The 21,707-nt window shown below is 41.6% G+C and overlaps 1 long non-coding RNA gene across 1 annotated transcript in view; it reads right to left on the bottom strand.

The window, feature by feature from the left end:
* LOC140707323 (uncharacterized) overlaps positions 1-21,707 on the bottom strand; it is a 56,706-nt gene that overhangs the window by 2,306 nt on the left and 32,693 nt on the right. The gene's annotated exons all lie outside the window — the stretch shown is intronic.

The following is a 21,707-nucleotide window of genomic DNA, read 5'->3' as shown; positions in this document are numbered from 1 at the left end:
CTTCATTCTCTCTCCTTGGAATTGGGATGTATTTGGACCCATTACAATATCCATACCAATAACAACAATAACAACAACAACAATTTGCTTGTGGATGAAACACATTTCAATGGCCCCCATAGTCATCAGGGTGTTGGGAACAATGCCATGGAACATTGTAAAATATTATAGCCAATTAGAGATCTATGAAATAACCGCAATCAGAGCTGCAAAATCCAGCAATATCAGGAACAGCATACATAAAAAGGTAAAGGTAAAGGTTCCCCTTGACAATTTTTGTCCAGTCGTGTTCGACTCTATGGGGCGGTGCTCATCCCCATTTCCAAGCCATAGAGCCAGCGTTTTGTCCGAAGACAATCTTCCGTGGTCACATGGCCAGTGCGACTTAGACACAGAACGCTATTACCTTCCCACCGAAGTGGTCCCTATTGATCTACTTGCATTTGCATGCTTTCGAACTGCTAGGTTGGCGGGAGCTGGGACAAGCGACGGGAGCTCACTCAATCTTACAACTGCTTGGTCTTCTGACCCTGCAGCACAGGCTTCTGTGGTTTAGCCCGCAGCGCCACCATGTCCCGTAACAGCACACATATTACACCAATATTTAACTGGGTTTTGGTTAAAAATTATTTATAATACCAGTCAAATACTATGTCTAGTATTTTCGAATAATACTAATAATAGAATGACACATGACAAACCTCAATAAATCTATAACTATATGTGGGCCAACAAATCAGCATTTTTTAATATTCTTAAATGAACAAGATAATTGCCGTGAGCAGCAGGTGGGAGGAAAAAAATAAATAAAGCCAAGTTATTTTGCCAGGTAGATATCCTCTTAGTGAGAAACAAGCCCAGTACAGTGATCTTCCAAAAACAACAGTTTTTGCTTCCTGCTTGGAAAAAAAAGTATTCCTCTACAGAAGAAAGGGACAAAATGAGAGACAATGAAGAAGGAGCAAGTGCGTGTGCATGCACGTACACACGCGCACACGCACACACATACACAGAGAGAGAGAGAGAGAGAGAGAGAGGAAGGGGGAGAGGGAGAAACTAGATTGTACAGGCGCACCTGTATACAGCTACCTAATTAAATGCTTCCGCATTTTAGAAACTGTTGTCACTAATCACTTGCATTTCTCACACACTTGTAGAAGGAGGGCATCTCATTTCTGAAGCCTCAGACAACCTTATGTTACTGGTAAATGGCAAGGGAACATCTGGCAAAGAAAAAGAATTAAGGAAGGAACATTCACCACAGAAAAACAATTGGTCTGCGGTCCCATTGCATTAAACCTTCAGATGAATGCTCTGCAACTGGCGTAGAAATAGCTGTAGTGCCAACTTGTAACGGGTTTATGTCTAGATTATATATTTGGCACTGAACAGATTGGAATGACAAAGGTAGATGCCCCCCCCATGGTAGTTTTCTAAATAAATTACATGCAATTATCTAAGAGTATACTCCAAAGTGCTGTGAACACATGTGATGTTTTCCAGTTTCCCCTTCCTACAGCTGCTTCCTTATGGCCAGCCAATATCCTGTCATTGAAGGGCTCAGGCTTTTAAAGTTAAATTCAACACAATCTTCTCATGTAACCCTAGTTAAAAGAAAAAAATGGCATATGGATAGCTCAGTGGTTTAGTTACTGGGATGCAGAGCAAGAGGTTGAGAACTGGATTTCCCTTTGGGCCTCTTGGGAGAAAAGCCAGCCCCAGGTTGCCCCCAGAAGAGAATGGCAAACCACTTCTGAATACTCTCTACCAAGAAAACCCCGGAAAGGGTTGCCATGAGTCAAAATCGACTTGACACATGGAATTACTATTAATCCTAGGAAAAATGAGTTTGGAAATATTGTAATCCTTGATGGATGAGCAATTTGGGGATGAGAAGAGTCACTTCCAAACTCTGTGAATAAGGGAACCCTTTGAAGCTTAGGTCCATGATATCCAAAAAGCCATATTTTCCTGTATGAGCTCCTACACGTATAAAGATCCCAAGAGGAGCACCTTCTCTTGGTTTCACTACTTTCACAAGCACTACTCTCTGGTAAGGACATTTTAAAAAAACATTTTGGCTGTATTTTTGTATAATAAATAATGACACGGTATAACATGTCATATGTTGTTCGTCTGCGGTTGTATTTACCTAGTTTTCAGATCAGATTATTTTTATTATGTCCTGATACATAAAACCATGGAATTCAAAGAGGTTATACTTTCTTTTTCCCCATGGCTCTGTACTCCATACTCCTGTCTAGACAAAGTTGACACTGTCTTTAATCACCCCTTGTTGAGTAAGAAAATACAAAATATTTTTACCTGTTACACCCACAGGCCAAGGTATGCAAAAATAATTTGCACACCTTTGCCTGTATTCTAATACTAATTTTTGCCCTGGTTGAGATGTAGACAGAAACCTCTCCATTCCACACCATAAATCTAAGTCCAAAATCTGAAACAGATGTGTTCACATGTGCACATGCATGTGTGATTGAGGACATGCATGCATTAGGATTTCCAGCCAATGAGGAAAAATCCTATGGAAGAACCGCTGGATAGCTCGGTGGTTTGGACCTCAGGCTGTGGAGCCAATGGCTGGGAGTTTGATTCTCCCACTGTGCCTCCTTGTCAGGGGCTGGACTCAATGATCCATAGGGTCCCTATCAGCTCTGGAATTCTAAGATTAACACCTCAGAGGATCCATTCTTAACAGTCTAGTGAAACACAAGATGTACAAGAAAGAAGGAAAATCAGCCACATACATGATAGTCTTTAGATTTTGTTGTAGATCATGCTGAATACACCATATCATGCCCAGTTCATAATATTGCCCACTTTATATGTGACACAACTGGATGGGTGTACCAAAAATAGCCATTCTTTTTGGATATTTTCAAAACTTGGAGCTTGATAAAATAATCAAAAAGGTTGCATTCGAGTCCTATTGTTTCCATCACTTAAGACAGCTGGTACCAAAATCAATACTTTCAGAAATGGTTAAAATATCAGGAGGCCTCATCATCTCCACTTCAAAATTGTAATATAAAGCTTTTTTTCAGAGAGTCATACTGTCAAAAAGAACTACACAGAATAATGTCCTAGAAAACATATTTTAGAACTATTTAACGATTATTCCCTTTTGTAACCACTGAATATATAAGGAAAGAAATGGTGTAAATTGATCATCTGTGTCAGGGATGGAGAATATACTTTTTGAGTCTGTTGGATGTAAATTGGTTCCTGATGGCTTTTAGGGAGATTCCTGCTATCTTGACAGGCGAGCCTGTCAAGGTCTTGACTGATCTCTGAAATGAGAAGGTGACCAAGGCTATGGATACAATTGATCTTAAGCATCCACTCCCACAAAATGCTACCAGACTAGCTCCTTGGTTTACTAGGGAGCTGGGGCAGAGGAAATGAGTGGGACAGAGCCTAGAGTGATAATGATGAAAAACTCAGAGCAGATCTGATATAATACTGGAAAGCCTGAACTCCATGGCACTGAAGAAGCTCTTCTTCTCTGCCACCAAGTGCCTGCACGGAGCCATCCCATGGAGCTGTTTCAGCCGGTCAATGGTCTGCTGTGAAGAGCTTAGATGGTAATTTGCGGACAAAGTCACTCAGACCCACTCTGTCTTAGATGCTTTGGTTGATGCAGATCCTGTTGATGTAATGTTGGCCCCTGCTTATCCTTTTAAGAACAATTTGCATGTCTGAGGATGAGGAGAGAATCTTCGAGAAGTGAAAACCACCAGATGTGTGCTGGGCCCCTTGCCCTTCCTGGCTTATGAAAGCAGTCAGAGGCAGACTGGCTGAGTGAGCTAGGAACGAGATGGATGCCTCCGTGCAGCAAGGCTGGGTAGCAGAATACCTAAAGGAGGCATCAGTAAGACTTTGGTTTTTAAAAGCCCTCAATCAATATCACTGTATTGGATAATTATCAGCTAGCCTCCAATGTACCATTTTTGAGCAAAGTTTTGGAACATGTGGTAGCTTCTCAGCTCCAGAGGTTCCTGGATGAAGTGAATTATCTAAATCTATTTCAGTCTGGCTTTAGGCCCGGTTACAAAACAGAGATCGCTTTGGGCACCTTGATGGATGACCTATGTGAAAAAATGAACAGGGAAGCATGTCCGTGTTTGGGGTGGGTTTTTTTGGGGGGGTGTTGGACCTCTCAGTGGCTTTTGATGCCATCGACCATGATATCCTTCTGGGGTGCCTTTCTGGAATGGGTCTTGGAGGTAGTGTTTTACAGTACAGTAGTTCCAATCCTTTCTGGATGGCCAAACACAGAAGGTGGTGTTGAGGGAATTCTCTTTGTCACCCTGAACACTGGCCTGTGGTATCCCCCAAGATTCACTTTTGTCTCTCATCCTATTCAACATCTACATGAAACAACCGGGAGAGGTTTTAAGGAGTTTTGGGATTTGGTGCCATGAGTATGCTGATGACAGCCAAGTCTATCTCTCCCTACACAGCTTTCAGCAGTGGCCAAAAATGCCTTTACACCGTTAAAGCTGATGCAACAGGTGCACCCATTATTTGAAGTGTCCAGTGTAGCCACAGGGAATACATGCCTTAGTTATTCTTGTCTGGGTTACTGCAACATGCTGTACATGGGGGCGCTTTTGAAGAGTGTTTAGAAACATCAACAGGCTCAAAATGCTGCAGTCACACTGCTGACTAGTGTTTGTTACAGGAGTATATAACCCTCTTATTACAATAGCTTCCCTGACTGCCAGTTTGTTTCTGTTGTTTCTGGGCCCAATTCAAAATGCTGGTTATTACCTATAAAGCCCCATATGGCTTGGGTCCAGATTACTGAAGGACTGTATCTTCCCTTACAGCCCTTCTAGGTGTTTGAGATCTTATGAATAGGTCTTCTCTCAGTTCTACCACCTTCCTGAGCAACTTTGGTGAGAACACCAAGGAACAATGTTTAAACTGCAGTACTGCAGTCAAGCCTCTGCTCATGACCTTCTTTTGATCCTGATGAGTTCAGACAGCTGTTTCAAGACTGACTCAGCTTTCCATCCTTCTGAGTTTGGTAAAATGAGTACTCAGCTTGCTGGGGGACAAAGTATTGTTTGCACAGGCATGGTGTAAACCAGAGTGCTCTAATACTATGGGGCGGTACGAAAGTCAAAACAACAACAACAACAACATGAGAGAGGGCCTTCCTAGTGGTTGCTCATAGACTTTAGGCAGCACTGTCCCAAGAATCCAGGTTAGTCCCCTACCTCTTGTCCTTCAGTCATCAGGCAAAAACGTTCCCTTTCAGGCAGACTTTTAAAAAATAAATGGGATGCTGTGCTTATTAAATTTAAAGATGTTTAATTTTTTAAACATTGTTTTTAATCTTGGTTTTAATTTTGATTAATTTTTAATTTTTAAATATACCTTTGTATAATATTTTAAGCTTGTTGGAATTGTATCGTTTAATTATTGTGAGTCTCCTTAGGTCCCCTATGCTGCCATGGTGAGGACGCTTTGCCGTCCTGCCCAGAGAACAGCGTCACAGATTGATGACATCACTCTCAAGAAGGGCGGAGGGACAGATAAATTTTAAAGGCTGTGTCCCTCTTTTCCCAGCCTTTTCTTGCATCGGCTGAGCAAAAGAGAAGCTGCGCAGCTCAGCCACAAGCCGGAAGATTTTCAGGTCATGCAACAGCTCCGCCCTGGGCTGTCTTTTCTACTCTTTCTGAAGGGGGGGGGAGATTGAGGGGAGCCTTCCCCTTTAGCTTGTGTGTCTTATTTGTTGTGGATATTGTTATCTTATTATTAATTTTATGTGGATATTTTTTTAAAAGAACAAAGCAGGAAAGCATTTCAAAGCGGGACGCCAGAGGAGTTCTTTGGTTTAGTTATTAAAAATATCAAATTTGGTTCATTAGCATTGGGGCAGTGAGAATTTAAAAAGTGGGGGGGGGGGGGAGAAAGAAAAGAGAGAGACCAAAATAAATTATATTAAATAATTAATTGATAATATTATTTAAAAAACAACAACAATCCTTTAGGGTGGGTGCTAAGCACCCTGTTGGGTTTAGTCTAAGGGCTACTGCCAATCATTCATATATATATATATTCAGGGTCAAGGCCCTCAACTGCCAAGCCTGTGAAGAACAGGTATTATGGACAGATCTGGCTGGGAGCAGGCATTCTGATAGGTACTGAGGTCCTAAACCATTTAGAGCTTTGAATGTTATTATCATAATCTTGAAGTCGATGTGGAAATGAACTGGTTGCCAATGAAGGGCGGCCAGAGTGGGGGAGATGTGCTGGAATTTCTTCACCCCAGTTATTAATCTGGCCGCTGATTTCTGGACCAGTTGAACTCTCCGCATCAACCTCAAGGATAGCCCCACGTAGAGAGCACTGCAGTAGTCTATTCTTGAGATTACAAATGCATGAATCAGCGTCGTGAGCGCCCCCACATCTAGATAGATTGAGCAGTGGTGAATCTGAGGACAGGAGGAGACGTAGGGAGATACAAGGAAAGAAATTGGCAATCCTCCCAGTGGCAGCGGGCTGTGTGGTGAATACCCTCACTTCAAAATCCCAGAGGGTCAGGAGATTGGTGAGAGCCTTTACTCTGCGTGGTTTGAAATGTAATATTGTGTTCCAGGCTTGTCATGTGCCTGGCATAAATAATGAGCTGGTTCAGGGTGTTGGCCCCGGGAGGTCAGGCTCATCCAGAGATATTGCCAGGAGAGGTATGGAGCATTGGAGGAGTGAAACCAACAGGGCAATCAGTTTAGCAACCGCTCCCAGTACTAGATGCAACTATGCAGCTGCCTGTGAAGACTTTTTCAGTTTTTGCAGGGGAGAAGACCTAGTTAGACCATGGCTTATAACAGTGGACCATTTACAGCAGCATGGAGTCTACCTCCATCGTAAAGGTTTGGCTCCCCACACCATTCAAGGGAGGATGTCTGCTTTGGCATTTTACACCAAGGTGCATGGTTGCCCTGATCCAGCAAGTGATTTCAAGGTCAGGAAAATGATCAAGGGTTGGAGCAAGAAAGGGGCATGCAAGAAGATAGGCGCATCCCTATGTCCCCAAAATTTCTGTTTCAGTTAGGTCAGGTTTGGGTTGATATTTGCACAGACCAATATGAGCTCAAATTATTTAAAGCAGCGATGCTTTGTGCATTTTGGGGGTCATTCGGAATTAGTGAGCTGGTAAGGGCGTCAAAAATAGACATTTCAAAAATGGCATTACAGATGGACGTCTTATTGGTCTCCGAAGACAGAGTGTTGTTCCATCTAAGACAGATCAATTAGGAAGAGATCAGGTTATAAGTTTACACCGTTGTTTAGTTGAAAAACTTTGCCCCGTTTGGGCCATATCTGCCTACGTTGCGGTAAAGGAGACCTCAGCAGAGGAATCATGTCACCATAAGGATGGCTTTCACCCCACAAGGTACCAGTTTTGGACAGTCACTTCTCTTGGGGCTGTGCAAGGCGGGCATTGTGGGGTGGAAATTAGGCACCCACTTGTTTAGAATAGGCATAGCATCTATAGCAACAGCTCTGGGATACAGGGAAGATCAGATAAAGGAAGTAGGAAGGTAGTCCTCACACAGGTTCAAAAGTTATATATGTTCTCTTCCACAATAGATGCCAGTGTTAGTTTTTTCTTTCAGGATTCCAGGCGGTTGCCACCCGGTTGCGAGTTGTTTTGTATGGCCACAGTTACATACATTGGGCAGTGTAGTACGCTCTGCAAACCGGTTGGGGCCACAATTTGGGCCTTGGCACTCAGGCCATAGTGGAATGGAAGGGGAGAAGGGGCATGCTCTGGGACCAGCTATTATACCTGGTATCCCAGAGTATTAAGGAGGTTCCCCCTGATATATTGGTTATTCACCTGGGAGGAAATGACTTAGCTCAGAGAACAGGCAAGTCATTGCTATTACAGGTGATTGATGATTTGCAGACCATAAAGGCCAATTTTCCTGCAACAAGGCTGATATGGTGAAACATAATACCAAGAATGGTATGGAGGGATGATTGTGACCCTAGATGCATTGACCATGCATGGCGTGGTGTGAATCGTGAAGTAACCAGAGCCATGAAGGCTGGACTAGGATCAGTGATTATGCATCCTGATATACGAGTTTGCTAGCCAGAATTGTACAGAAGTGATGGAGTTCACTTGTCTGATAAGGGTTTAGGCTTTTTTCTGAGGGACCTACAAGGGGGCCTTAGGACTGAAATTCTTTGGCTCTGATGGCGGCCTTGGGGCATATAAATAGCCCCATGCCGTGGTGTGTAGTGCAAGGGGAAGAGTCGGGGTGAGTTCATGGAAGACACATGGTGCAAAATATTCCATCTCCCTATCAGGTGGAGCCAATAAGGCTTCTGACCAGAGGTGGTTTTCCATGGGGTGGACCTCCCGGGCAGCTGTTCACCTAGGGTCACGAAGCTCGATGGGCTGAGGCACTGGAAGGTAACCCTATCACTGGGCACCTGAAGACATGCTGTACAGATGACAGCACGATTCAGAAATAGGAACTTGCCTTGCTCTAGAATGGTCTGGATGTAAAGGCTACATTGGAAATTGGAGTCAATATCACAGTATGTTAGGCCTCCTTGCAGATGAGGGATTTAGTTTAAATAGTTAATAAAGTTGTGGCCCAAGTTTTAACCCAACAGCCTGTGTCTCGCCTCTTTATTCCAAGCTGGTGGGGGGCAAACATGATAGATAGATAGATAGATAGATAGATAGATAGATAGATAGATAGATAGATAGATAGATAGATAGATAGATAGATAGATAGATAGATAGATAGATAGATAGATAGATAGATAGATAGATAGATAGATAGACAGACAGATAGACAGACAGACAGACACACAGACACACAGGCACACAGACAGACACACAGACACACAGACACATACATATCTGGCCTTTCAGATGTTGCTGGACTACTTCTACCACAACTGTGTTGAGTAGGGCTGGTGGGCATTGGACAACAATAATATCTGGAAAGCCACACATTTCCTTATTTGTCATCCCATATGCTTGGTTTTGGGGATACTTTAAAATGTTTGCTAGATATTTTGAACATTTTGCCGGCTTGACATGATACTGATAGTTTCTGTTAAAAAGGAGTGGCAGCTGACAGGTCAGTTTCTGTTGTAATGTACTTGTGGTAATAAAGTCTTGGACATCTACTCCTTGTGTTACAACACAGAATGCTACAAGCGCTTCAACGAGCAGGGAGGAAAGTGCAAACAAATTGTCAGTCTGTCCAAATTTTGTGAGGAAATGAAAGTGTGTTAGTTTAGCTGGGATCTGAATTTCACACAGGTCCCAATATGATTCATTTTGGGACCTGTGTGAGGTCCCAAAATGGTAAATGGGGAAGAGTTAAGAAAATGCCAGGGACAGAAGGCTTATCAAGGTTTAAAGTCTGGATTTGTAGCAATTGCAAAGAGAAGGAATTCTGGCTAGTTTTGTCATTAGATGCCCTCAAGACATTTCCAAATTAAGGTGATCCTCACTGGATCTTGAAAGTAGGGACAAGGTGTGGTTTTAAAGAGTGGTCTACCACTGCCACTGCCCAAAAATTGTGACTGAAGAGAGAGAATCTTCTGAGTCCTTATCTGATGCTCTATTCAGTAGATCACCTTAGCTCTCAAAACTAACACTGCAACAGTGCACATGGTCACGACAGCAAAGAAACAATGACGTTGTCCTGAATATTTTATGCTTATTTGAACTAACCACAAATCTCTTTCACAGCAAATATCAGTGATATCATTCTATAATCAAGGGAAAGAATAGAAAAATCCAGCATTCCATTTAATACACTCTCCTTTTCAGTGACAAGCATTATCTCAAATGACTGATTCATGAATCCAACCCTCTTCCATTTAGTTTTTGGGTTGCCTGCAGACCAGCTGAGCACAGCTAATAGTCGGGCTGCCATAATCATGGAATTGCAAGAAATGGGAAATTGTGGCCCCATTCGACCATCACCCAAAACTCCATTTATCTCCAGTTTATGTGTGAATGAAGTAATGTTTTGTGAAGTGGCACAAATGGAACAGCAACCGATGCACCAAATCCTAGATAATTATTTATTGCATCAGCCTCCTGGCTACTCAGATGTTATAGAGATAAAATGTATTCACTTAAACATAAATGGAAGCATGGGTGGAACAATGTGTCGTAGTTTTATTCAGATGACATTACATTTAGATCACTGAACATCCAAATACATTGAATTTCACATGTAATCAGTTTGCTGTCAAATGGTGTAGAATTGTATATTGATGAGTGTTTCTTTGCTGAAATTCTAATGTAAGTGAGGCACAATGATTCATACAGGGATAAGTAATAGAATTAGATAATTCACATGACTGGGCATTATAATATTCTCTTTTAGCTTTCCAAGGTATTATACAGCAAAAAAGGCTCACTGCCATATAGGTTTGATGCAGTGATCTAAGGCTAGTTCACTGTGGGTTCATATCCTTGAGTTTAAAATAATGCTTATAATATACCAAGATGGAATGAAGAAATAGAGATCTGTACCAATATAGAGGCATATGAAGACTACAGCAGATTATCTACCACCATGCATACCAACTTTGTTCATTTGACAGCAAACACAATGAAGGAAAAATGATTTTGCAGAAGTAATCAGTTTTGAGTATAGATGAGAGAGCAACAAAAGTGCAGGACAGTATGTATTTATTATAGAAATATCTATACCACCCTTCAGTAGAAATTCCCAAAACAATTTATTTTCACAAAGAGAATTCAGGGCAATGAAGAAGAATGCATCCCTATCAGCACTATGAACAAGGATGAAACACCAGAACAAACCAGGGGAAAAGAAATAAGATAGCAAATGCCTTTGGATCTGATTTTCTAGAGGAGTAGGCATGATCTCCTTTGGAAATTGCCAAAGCAGGACTGCAGTTGAACACTAAGAAGACCGAAATCATGAATATTGAAGAACTACACAACTTTAATGTTGATAATGAAGAAATTGAAATCTTTAAAAGCTTTTGCATAGTTTGGTTCAATCATCCATCCAAATGGACACTGAAATCAGAAGAGTGAGAATCAAAAGGGCAACAATGAAGGAATTAGAAAAGATCATCAAGTGTAAGGATGTGCCACTGGAGACCAAGACTTTCCACCCCCTTGTCTTTCCAGTCACCATATACAGATATGAAAGCTGGACAGTGAAGAAAGCAGATATGAAGAAAATTTATTTGTTTGAAATATGGCACTGGAGGAGAGCTTTGCGGATACACAGGACTTCCAGAAAGATTTTTTAAAAATTCAACAGTCAGAATCACAATTGACACCTGTATTTCACTGTCCAAAAAGCTACATTTTTGCTTTAAGAGTCTGATAGAAAATTTCCAGCTTTTATCTGTGTGAGTCTCCTGGGTTATGGTGACCTTGACTGTTCTTTTTCTCAAGGATGTTCCACAATTATGTACTTCGTTAGAGAACAGAAAAAGAACTAAATTGATAGGTTGACTGCAGTTCCATAATTATGGTGACTTGTACTTGTAGTCTAAAAACATTATTTTTCCAAGCTCTGAATTTGGTACGCAAACTAGTTAGGGTGAATTGTTAGACATTTAAGGTGTCTCTGACTAGGAACTGAAAAATTCTTACTACATTATGGCACCATGAATAGTAGAGATGGAAACATCTATCAGTTTTACTTCCTCTCACATGCAATTTTAAAAAATTCTCTAGTTCTTTCTAGCCCATTTCTGAACAAAACCGCAATGTTGCACTATATGGTTATTTTTTTTAAAAGCCAAATTTGGTAGTTACACCTATTCTCTGGATAGAAAGGACCATGGTGCACTTGCCTGCCACACTGTTATGGCAACCTGTGAGAAACCTATTAGGAAAAATGGCAGTTACAGACTTTCTATGCATTTACAGTCCTCTTCCTGAATTCATGATAAGGCCACTTTTGATTCCTCCTACATTTTATTTGTTTAAAATTCCAAATCTTTCTGTTGCATTTATGAAAAAACGTATGAGTTTAGAATGTTCTCATAGAAAGCCAAATCAAAGAAAAATTTAACCCAACCAAAATCAATGGTCTTTGTTTCAGCATTGTATATTCATACAGTCATGGCCAAAAATATTGACACCCTTGCAATTCTGTCAGAAAATGCAACCCTTCTCTCGGAAAATTGTTGCAAATGTTTTGGTTTGCGTTGGAAAAACAGAAAACAAAAAACAGAGAAGAAAAGGCAAATGTGTGAAAACCCTACAGAGAAACCCAAAAAGAAATGGCCAAAATTATTGGCACCCTGTCTCAATTGTAAGAAATAGTTGCTTTTCAAGCATGTAATGCTCCTTTAATTTGTATTTAGACACACCTGTCGCAAGTAAGAGGTGTGGGCAGTATAGTAATCACACTTGCAACCAGTTAAGATGGAGAAAAGTTGACTCAATCTTTGTGTTGTGTGTGACACTAAGCATGGAGAAAAGAATGAAGTGTCAAGAGTTGTCTGTGGACTTGAGAGAAAAAATTGTGGAAAAACACTGAAAATCTCAAGGCTACAAGTCCGTCTCCAGAGATCTTAATGTTCCTGTGTCCACTGTGCGAAATATCATCAAGAGGTTTACAGCCAATTGCATTGTAGCTAACCTCCCTGGGCATGGACAGAAGAGCAAAATGACTGAAAAATTACAACAAAGGGTTGTTTGAATGGTGGATACAGAACCCAGATTAACTTCTGAAAAGATTAAAGCTAATCTACAGACCGTGTCAGCTTGCACTATCCATTGCCATCTGAATGAAAAGGGACGCTATGGTATGGGACCCAAGATGACACAATTGCTGACACAAAGGCATAAAAAAGCAAGACTGGAGTATGCCACAACTTATGTGACAAAATCACAATACTTCTGGGAGAAGGTAATGTGGACAGATGAGACAAAAGTAGAGCTTTTTGGTCAAGGACATCATGGGGCTGTTTACAAAAAAAGAAATGAGGCATTCCAAGAAAAAAACACAGTCCCTACAGTCAAACATGGTGGAGGTTCCAAGATGTTTTGGGGTTGCTTTGCTGCTTCTGGCACTGGATGCCTTGACTGTGTGAACGGGATCATGAAATCTGATGATTACCACAGAACTTTGGGGTGCAACGTAGTGGCCAGTGTTGGAAAGCTGCGTCTCCACCAGAGGTCAATGATCCAGCAGGACAATGATCTAAAACACACTTCAAAAAGCAGTCAGAAATGGTTACAAACAAAGTGCTGGAGAGTTTTGAAATGGCCAGCAATGTGTCCAGATCTGAATACCATAGAACAGGTGCCCCCAACCCCCAGTCCGCCGCCTGGTGCCAGTCCATGTTTCGCAGGACCAGGCCGTTAAGACACATTTGCCACCCCGCCACACATGGTTGGTGTGGCACACTCATGCGCATGCGCAGGTGCGTTTGCAGATGGGTTTGTTTGCAAATGGGTGCGGCGTGTTTGTAGTTGGGTGTGGCATGTTAGCAGGTGGGTGTGGTGCTCTCATGCGCATGCACACACCACTCACCAGTGAGCAGGCCACACCCATCTGCACATGTGTCTGTGCACACCCCACTCACCTGTGCACATGAGCCACACCCATCCATGAACATACTCCCCTGCACATGGACCCCCAGTGTTACGTTCCCTGGGGTTACAACAGCAGAGTCTGATAAGCTAGTCCTATGTCAGAAATTCAGAGAATGCAGAGCCGGTATCCAAATACCAAAGCCAACTCATGCAAGGTAGTCCAGGGTCAGAGTCCAAAGCCAAGGGTTCAGAGAACAAGGTTCAAAATAGTCAGGAGCATGGATGCAAGCCAGAGGTTTGACTTGTTGCTTCCACGGACTTTCAGCCATCTGAGAGCTGTTTATATAGGAAAAACAGTCCTTGAACTGCGGGAAGCCTTTTCATCCTGTCAGAACTCAGGGCTAGTTGATTGGATGTTTCCGCGGGCAGCCTTCAGGCAATCCTCTGACCTTTTCATCATGTCTTCCCTGAAGCCTGGCCCTCAGCCTATCTACTGGGGGAGGAGAATCTGGAGGTGATTCAGTTGTTTGTGTTTCTAATTGCTCAGCATTCTCCTCAGCTACAGTTAACACCTCAGGTTCGGCTGCACTCATGACACCCACCCACCCCCAACAAGTCCGCAGTTCCAAAAAGGTCAGGAACTGCTGCCATAGAACACTTGGAGAGAGATCTCAGAACAACAGTTGGGAGAAGGCATCCTTCAAATCTGAAGGCCCTGGAGAAGTCTGCAAAAGAAGAGTGGTCCAAAATTCCAGTAGACGGGTGTAAGAAACTCATTCATAGTTACAGGAAGCGACTAATTTCAGTTATTTTTTTCCAAAGGGGGTGTGACCAAATATTAAGGGAAGGGTACCAATAATTTTGGCCATTTCTTTTTTGGGTTTCCTGTGTGGGATTGTATCAGATTTTACTTTTATTCTGTTTTGTGTGTGTGTGTGTGTGTGTGTTGTTTCAATGCAAACCAAAGAAATGAACATGTGAGTACCAAAATATTTGCAACTGCAACAATTTTCTGAGAGAAGGGTTGTATTTTCTGACAGAATTGGAAGGGTGCCAGTATTTTTGGCCATGACTGTACATAATCCCTTCCTGTTCTTGCATTGCTAGGAAATAAGTGATCAACATTAATGTTGAAAGAAAGGTTGACTCTTCCTAAATTTGTTTTGTCATCTTCAAGGAAGAATCACAGGAAGTTTGTCAGGAATTTTAATTTGGGGCAGAACAGCAAAAGCTGGAATGGATTGACTGAACAGTGCTTTTCAATAACAATGGTCAGTATCCAAGGCTGATGCTTCTGACCCCTACCCCATCCCCTGTGGCTAAAAACTCTGCCTCACAGAAGGCTGGGAAACCTTCTGGAGCAGGTTTTGAGCCCTAGAAAGGGCAATGTAAGAGAAGGGATGAGCCAAAAAGCCTGATCATCAATTGCGACCAAAGACTCTCACTTACAAAGGTGTACTAGTTTATTGGCAAAACAAGTACATCTTTCTGTTGTATTTTCCTTGCTCGTATGGAGGGGGCAGAAGGATGCATTTTAACTGCATTTCGTTTAGAATAAGGTCTGCTGCGGTTTTGAAGAACAGACTTAAAACGTTCAGTGCACATAAGACTTTACAGAGAGATTTATAGATTTCATTTCTACAGAGGATGAATATGCTGGGTTTCATTGTATTTAGATAGAATGTATAAAACAGTAATTAAATGGAAAAAAATAGCTGAAAGTAAGGACACTTAAGAGGCATAATAGGTTTGCAGCAATAAAAATTTTAGGCTCCTGACAAATATAAGCATTGAAAACACCGCAGGAAACAATTAAGAACAACCATAAAAAATAACTGTTGAGGAAATTAGACTATTATATAGTGAAAGATTTTGTATACCTTGATTCAGTAATCTATCCAAATGGAGACTGCAGCCAAGAAATCGGAAGAAGACAGACTTGGAAGGGCAGCAATGAAGGAAGTAGAAAAGATCAAGTGCAAGGATGTGTTACTATAGACAAAGACCAAGAATATCCACATGCTTATATTTCCAATCACCATGTATGGGTGTGAAAGCTGGATAGGAAAGAAAGCTCAAAGAAAAAAAAATATGATTCATTAGAAACATGGTGCTGGGGAAGAGCTTTGCAAATACCCTGTTTTGACAGAAAGACACACAAGTGGGCCCTAGAGCAAAACAATCCTGAACTTTCTCTTTAGGTAAATATTTTGAAACTGAGGCTATTGTACTTTGGGCACCTCATGAGAAGTCAAGATTCTCTGGAAAAGACAATAATGCTGGGAAAGGTTGAATGCAGCAGGAAAACAGAAGGACCAAATACGATATGAACTCCTCATCCTAAGAGATTGAATAGGACAAATATGGTTTAGTTCTTGAGTGGATCAGAGTGACCTGAAATATTTAAAACAGCTTGTTTTAAGACTTATTTTTAATAAAAGGCAAATGTCTGGGGATAGGAGAAAAAGAGAAAATGTGTGTGTTTCCAGATGACTTTTTTTTTTTTTTTTTTGAGAGAGAGAGATGAGGGGTAGGGCAAGATAAGTGTTGACAACTTAACCCTACAGTCTAGGGAAAGGATCTCTCTAGCACTAACTGATTATCATATGTATATAGAGGGTCTGTATGTGAGGTCACTGACCACATATATTTTCTTGCAAAGAGTGTTCCTAATTTTGATCAAGTATTTTGTTGAATTAGGTTATTTCTCCATCTACGATTAGTGATAGATTTTCCATTCCAACATGGACCGTCTTAATCAGGCAATCTCCTTGTTCAGGCATCTCTGAAGGCAGATATTTAATTTCTAGAATGCACATACAAAAAGGTATGTCCATCAGGTTGAGGAATGGCCAAATGATATGGAGTGCTCTGTCATATTAGAAGGAATCTGATCATATGGTGATCTACGAATGGCTTTGAGCAGTGCTGCTCCCTCTACTACTGTTATCAGCAGCAGGAGGAGAAGCACTCCCAGCACCTGTACCAGAAACAGTGCAGAGGTTATTACCAATTGCACCAGCATCTGTGTCAAGGCTTTGGAGAAAACAACTGGGCATCAAGGCTGCCTAAACATCAAGCAGGAACATATTCTCACAACAGTGCACATGAATTTACACTGGTAAGCCAGTTCTGCACTGACGGTGTGGTATTCTGTTCACATAGATCTATTCAGAGATGTTCTTGCCAAGGAAAGGCCTTCTAGCCCATACACCAGCATCCCAAATGAATGGGGATTTGCTACAGTGGGTCATGTAATAGCACATCACCACTTCTGCTTGGATTTTGAGTTGATAGAGCACTTGCTTTTCCTGAAAGTGAACCTCACCCTGCTGAAGGATTCTGGAATCATTGTAGATCACAACAGTGCAATGTAGCTGCAAAAAAGGGCAAATGCTATTTTAGGTATTAACAGAAGTGTGATCTCTAAATTCCATGAAAAAGGAGTTCCCCTCTATTCAGCACTTGTTAGGCTTCATCTTGCATATTGTGTCCTGTTCTGGACACCACATTTTATAGAGGGATGCTGACAAACTGGAACGAGTTCAGATGAGGTCAACAAGGATGGTCAGGGGACTGGAAAGCAACTCTTCCAAGGCAAGACTGAAAGAACTGGACATGTTTAGCTTTGAGACCAGATGACTGAGGGTAGTTATAACAGCATTTTTAAAATGGGCAGGATCTGTTCTTGACCATTCCAGAGTGCAGGGCATGCAATAATGGACTGAAGTCATAGGAAGCTAGATTTCGGTTGAATATCTGGAAAAATCTTCCTAGCAGTCAGAGCAGTATAACAATGGAAGCAATTACTTTGGGAGGTGGTGAGTGCTCCAACGCTGGATGCATTCAAGAAAAAAATTAGATAATCATCCGTAATACATACTTTGATTTAGATTCCTGCACTGATCAAGGGGGGCACAGGCCCTTTTGAACTCAATTATTTTATAATTCTGTGTTTTTCCTTCTACTCCTTTGTTACATTCCCATTGCCCTTACCAACTGACCAGCCCACTCGTGATCATTCTCCCTCCTGAGAGAACAATAGGAGAAGAATCCGAGGCAGCAGAAGCTAGGTTTGTGCACTGTCTTTGGACAAAGGTGTGAAACCAGACCAAACTGGAGGCATTTTCTATAGTCCTGCAAGACAGCAAAACTCTCTTATAAAGCTCCAGATCTTCCTTGGACACTCCAACCACTGATCTGCCAAGGAAAATTTGGACTGGGGGAAATCACAAGTTTAGACATTTAGAATGATGTGAGATTTACAGTTTTAAATTAACTAACTAAATATACGTAACATGTTCTAATCATATAGATTACAAGTGACATAATGCTTTTCTGAAGTTTCTGAGATTTTGTTTTTATACTTTTGCACATTTAATGATGGGCAAAGGAACAATGTCAAAGAGTTTGGCTTCGAGGTGGCAGGTCCTACATAGCAAAGGAAACCAAACAAAAAAAAAATAACCTGAAGCTATTTGCTCAAATAAACCAAATAACCAATCCAGATTCTGAAGGACCTTTAGAATATTGAGGTTTTGATCAGTGTATCTGATATGACATTTAACTCAATCGCTCAGTGAATAGTGAAAGGTCATAAGCAACACAAATAAGCAGTTGAACACAAATGCAGAAGAATTCATCTCCCTGTACAAGGACATCAAAACCTTTCAGTCTGTTCTTAAATCCCTGGACATGATACTGCTTAAAAGGAAAAGCGATGTTCTGAAAGTGCATCCCATTTGATGATCCATTCCAATTTAATTTCCAGAAGGTAGCTGAGTTAGTTCTTTGCAGCCAAACAACAAAAAGTCTTATGGCACCTTTAAGACTGGTTTGATATACAGATTTGTGGACCATGTCCCGCTCCAGATGTGCTCTGGTTAAGTATTCTTAGAAAGGGAATAGGCACCATTAGATGCACAGGGATTTTTCTTTTTTAATTACAATGAAATAATGGTAGGCTGTTTTCTGATGGTATGACAATCCTAGTGTATTGAGACTACAGTATTATGGTTAGAGTTAAGCTTAGTTTTAGTGGGAAGGCTGAATGCACAACTTTTATTTTTTTTCTGGCCCAGGGAATTCCAATGTACCCCTCCTCTAAATAGAGAGAACCTGCTAACAAGCAAAATATGTCACTTCTCTTTCTTGGCATCATGGTTCGCCAAGGAAGGAAGAGAAAGAGGAGGACCTTGGGACACTACTTGTTCATGGCGCAGTGGTTAGACTGCTGTACTGTGTGGAGCTGACGGATATGGACATGGAGGAGGTGTCACTCAGTATTTAGGGTGATTTCTCTTATTTACTCAGCCTCTCATTAACCTTTCCACTAGTATCCTCTCATTCTTGCAATTAAGCCTGAAGGGGGAAAATATTAAAACAGCCAAATAGAAAAAAAAAAAAATCCAGCCAATTCATCACATTTAGCCTGGCTTTAGATGGAATGAAAGGCACTGTAGTTTTTGACGGCTCAACATCAGATCCCTTTGACATCCGAAGTGGAGTGAAACAGGGCTGTGTCCTCGCACCAACACTTTTTGGGATCTTTTTTGCTGTCATGCTGAAGCATGCCTTTGGAACTGCAACAGAAGGTGTCTATCTCTGGACTAGATCAGATGGAAAGCTCTTTAATTTCTCTAGATTGAGAGCGAAGACCAAAGTCCAACTGAAATGCATGCAGGACTTCCTCTTTGCAGATGATGCAGCCATTGTTGCCCACTCTGCTGAAGACCTCCAACAACTCATGAATCGTTTCAGCAAGGCCTGCCAAGACTTTGGACTAACAATCAGCCTGAAGAAAACACAAGTCATGGGCCAGGGTGTGGACTCACCTCCCTCTATTACCATCTCCACACAAGAATTGGAGGTTGTTCATGACTTTGTGTACCTTGGCTCAACCATCTCTGACACCCTCTCTCTAGATGTCGAGCTGGATAAACGCATTGGGAAAGCAGCTACCATGTTCTCTAGACTCACAAAGAGAGTATGGCTCAATAAGAAACTGACAACACATACCAAGATCCAGGTCTATAGAGCCTGTGTCCTGAGCACACTCCTGTACTGCAGTGAGTCCTGGACACTTTGTGCCCGGCAGGAGAGGAAGCTGAACACCTTCCATATGCGTTGCCTCCGATGGATTTTTGGTATCACCTGGCAGGACAGAGTTCCAAATAGAGTAGTCCTAGAACGAGCTGGAATTTTCAGCATGCATACATTACTGAAACAGCGACGTCTACGCTGGCTTGGGCACATTGTGAGAATGGCTGATGGTCGGATTCCAAAGGACCTCCTATATGGAGAATTAGTGCAGGGAAATCGCCCCAGAGGGAGACCACAGCTGCGATACAAGGATATCTGCAAGCGAGATCTGAAGGCCTTAGGAATAGACCTCAACAGATGGGAAACTCTGACATCTGATCGTTCAGCCTGGAGGCAGGCAGTGCATCACGGCCTCTCCCAATTTGAAGAGACCCTTGTCCAGCAGGCCGAGGCAAAGAGGAAGTCACAAAGGAAGCAAAACCAGGGAGCTGGACAGGGGACAGATTGGATTTGTCTTCAGTGTGGAAGAAATTGTAACTCTCGAATTGGCCTCGTCAGCCACACTAGACGCTGTTCCAAGTCCTCCATACAGAGCACGCTACCATAGTCTTTCGAGACTGAAGGATGCCTACATACACAGATGCATAAACAAATGTCTTTGATTTGTTTCAATTCCAGTCATGGTTGCCAAAATATTTCTTTGTCAGAACAGGGCATTTAAAAAAAATCCTACATGTTCCATGCTTCTTCTGAGCTACCATAATGACACCAATAAATGTGATAAACATCAGCAGAAAATTGATAAGAAAGGTCATCTACCAATAAACTACTCCTAAATGATCCAAGCATTAAACTTGCCATTTTCTCTGGGCACAAATATGCTGGGCATCATCATTTTCTCACCCTCCTCTTCCCATTTCCATTTTAGACAGTTACACAGGATAGTTATTCTAAATCACAAATCACATTACTTTATACAATAAATCCCCCACCCGACCCCATACAACACATATAGTTCAAGGGCAACACTTTCTCCTGTTTTTGTTAGCAGACATCTTCCTCTTCTTCCCCTTCTATAGGAGGTTGAACATCATTACTATATCAACATTGGAAGGCAGACTACTGCTATGCTTCAATATGAGTAATTCTTAGACTTACTTGATATTCCCAATGTAGTTTAAAGAGGAAGCCAGTATGGTACCAGCTGGAAAAGCTTCCCCCAACCTTGCGCCATTAAACTAGAACATGGAGACTGGGCTAAGGAGTCTGGCAGATAAGACTGAATCAAATACTGTACTTCTTTACTCTGGAATCTCTTTTAATCACTTTTTAAAATCCAGACAAGAAATGGTGAATGTCCCTGGGTATTCCAGCTCCCTTCCTGCTCCTCTCTTCTTTTTGCCAGGAGACTCTAATAATAATTCTAGGAATATTAACCAGGCATGTTCCTGTATTAATTACTCTTTATCTACTTCACTGGATGGCAGGCAGAAAGAACAGGTAGATTTCTACCTATCCCTCCTCTGAACACCTATATGAGAGTAAACACAGTTTAAATGCAGCTGGACTTAAGTCAACATACATATAATACTACAAACGATCCTGCAGAATATTACAGTGTAAGAGCAAATGTGCCCTCTATTTAACAAGTTGCAGGCTTTAGAAAAGAGTGGGACTGGGGCTTGGAAGCACAAAGGAGAGGAAACCAAATGCTGTTGGGAAAGTAACAATCTTGCAGGCACTAACACTGGGGGTCAGTGGGATAAGATTTGATTTGATTGATTGATTGATTGATTGATTGATTGATTGATTAAGCTTTTATATCATCCCATCATTGCAAGGTACTATTCTGGGTGGTTAACAATCAATAAAATCAAACAGAAACAACAACAAATCAATTAATAACAAAACTAAAAATAAAAGAACATATCCACTCAAGCATGACAAACCAAGGACACCATGAACAATAATCTCTAATAGGATGGGCAGGGCAAGAGGCAAGGTCACATGTGGTTGTCATCAAAGTCCTCTATGAAGAGCAGCATCTTGAGCAGCCTAATATGATTGTTCTTTACCACTACCTTGATTGGTAAAGTTTTTCTCCCACATC

The sequence above is a fragment of the Pogona vitticeps genome, chromosome 1, assembly GCF_051106095.1.
Source record: "Pogona vitticeps strain Pit_001003342236 chromosome 1, PviZW2.1, whole genome shotgun sequence".
Classification (NCBI taxonomy): Eukaryota; Metazoa; Chordata; class Lepidosauria; order Squamata; family Agamidae; genus Pogona; species Pogona vitticeps.
Note: the sequence above shows the minus strand (reverse complement) of the source record. Positions and strands in the feature narration are given on the sequence as shown.